Source organism: Nothoprocta perdicaria, unplaced genomic scaffold (genome assembly GCF_003342845.1).
Source record: "Nothoprocta perdicaria isolate Ctin4 unplaced genomic scaffold, notPer1 scaffold_120, whole genome shotgun sequence".
NCBI classification, from domain to species: domain Eukaryota; kingdom Metazoa; phylum Chordata; class Aves; order Tinamiformes; family Tinamidae; genus Nothoprocta; species Nothoprocta perdicaria.
The window spans coordinates 875,368-877,534 of NW_020454317.1; positions in this window are offsets into that span (position 1 = coordinate 875,368).

A 2,167-nucleotide genomic window follows, 5' to 3' on the forward strand; every position below is an offset into this window, starting at 1 on the left:
CTGCACAACCCGGGCAGCCTGAAAAACACAGACACCAATAAACCAAAGGCTTGACAGACACAAAACGCTAGGCAGGGAAGGGGCACGAGCAAGGTAAAAGCCTTGATTTTCACCTGCACTCCCTGTGCTTAGGCTATTCTAACCCGTGCCYGTCTGCTGCGTGCACGCTAAGGCACAGTGGCATGATAGAGTGAGCAGTGTACAGAACCCTCAYGCATGGGCACTGCAGGGGTACTGCTCTGGAGTTTCTCAGATCTGTGCGCTTGTCCATATTCCAGGAAAAAAAAAATGCATTTCCACTTCCTTCTTCCAGAGCGCTGGCCAGCACCAGCCTCCAGCACAACTCTTGCAAGCTGGACTCCCTCAGGACTGGTTTAACTGGTGTTATCATTGCTAGTGAAACTTTCAGTCACGTGAGTTAATAACAGCAAGTGGTTCTATCCTACTATAGCTCCCCAAACCAACCAACCAACCAACCAACCTGCTTATATCCTTGTCTAGGAAGCTCTTCGCCTGCATTTGAATCCTGAGGTACCAAATCAGTTCCACATACTCCAACCGAACAGCACACGAGACTCAAAGCACAAAGCAAGCCCAGGAAGCAACGAGCACTCCCGAGAGCGCGGCAGGTCTCCGAGGGATGACTCAATATTGCAAAACAGGAGGCAGAGAGGTCGAGACAGATCTCCTCCTCTCTAGGCCACAGCTAGAAAAGCGGSTGTAGCAGAGGCTTCATGTTCACGGATGAGCTTCTGTGGTGCCCTTGAGCTCTCCAGTGGCGATGGCCACGGACGTTCCTGCAAAGTGGCTCGGTAACGAGCACTGCCAGGGAGCAGTGTCTGTGCTGGCACCGCGTCCCACAGCCGCGCGACCCACAGCTGCTGCGTCATGTTCTGCCCCTGCAGAGCGACGTCCCCTGCAGAACGGGGCACACTTGGGAGCCCCCGGGCGCAGGCTGCCAGCGAGGGCCTCCTGTCTTGCTGAGACCCACCCCCGCAGCAAGGACTGCTGCGAGCACCCCACAGGGCATTGCTGCACCCCACAAAGTGCTGCCGTGCCCCACAGGGCGTTGCTGTGCCCTAGAGAGCTCTGCCGTGACCCACAGAGCGCTGCCGTGACCCACAGAGCGCTGCCAAGCCCCACAGGGCGCTGCCATGCCCCACAGGGTGCCACTGCACCCCAGAGTGCAGGGGACCTGCGGCGGCTTCCCGGCACCTCCGCGCTGCCGCGGCGGGGTCCCGCAGAGCAACGCCGCCCTGCACGGGCACCCTGGCACGCCGGGCCGCCTGCCGCCACCGCGGCCTCCCACGGCCACGGCCACGGAGCCTCTCCTGCCGCTCAAACAGCCGCTCACCAACGGTCAGTGACTGCTTTTACTGGGAGCCAGACGGTGCCCGCCTTCTCCATGGGGACGTGTTGGGGACACGCAGGGGACATGTGGGAGACACATTGGGGACAAGCAGAGGAGACATGGGGTACACGCTGGGGACACCTTGGGGACACATTAGGGGCCGGCTGGGGACACAGGGGGTACACACTGGGGACCAGCCGGGGACACATGGGTACACGCAGAGGACACACAGGGGACACACGGGGGACAYGTTGGGGACCGGCCGGGGACACACGAGGTACACACAGGGGACACCTTGGGGACACATTAGGGACATGCTGGGGACCGGCCGGGGACACACGGGTACATGCAGGGGACACGTTGGGGACATGTTGGGGGCCGGCCAGGGACACACGGGTACACGTTGGGGACACGTTGGGGACACATTAGAGGCCGGCCGGGGACACACGGGTACACGCAGGGGACATGTTGGGGACACGTTGGGGGCCGGCCGGGGACACATGGGTACACGTTGGGGACACGTTGGGGGCCGGGCGGGGCCATGTTTGGGACATGCTGGGGACACGNTGGGACATGCTGGGGACACGTTTGGGGACACGTTGGGGGCCGGGCAGGGACACGTTGGGGACACATTGGGGACACGTTGGGGGCCGGGCAGGACCATGTTTGGGACATGCTGGGGACACGTTTGGGGACACGTTGGGGGCCGGGCAGGGACACGTTGGGGACACATTGGGGACACGTTGGGGGCCGGGTGGGGACACGTTGGGGACACGTTGGGGCCGGGCGGGGCCATGTTTGGGACATGCTGGGGAC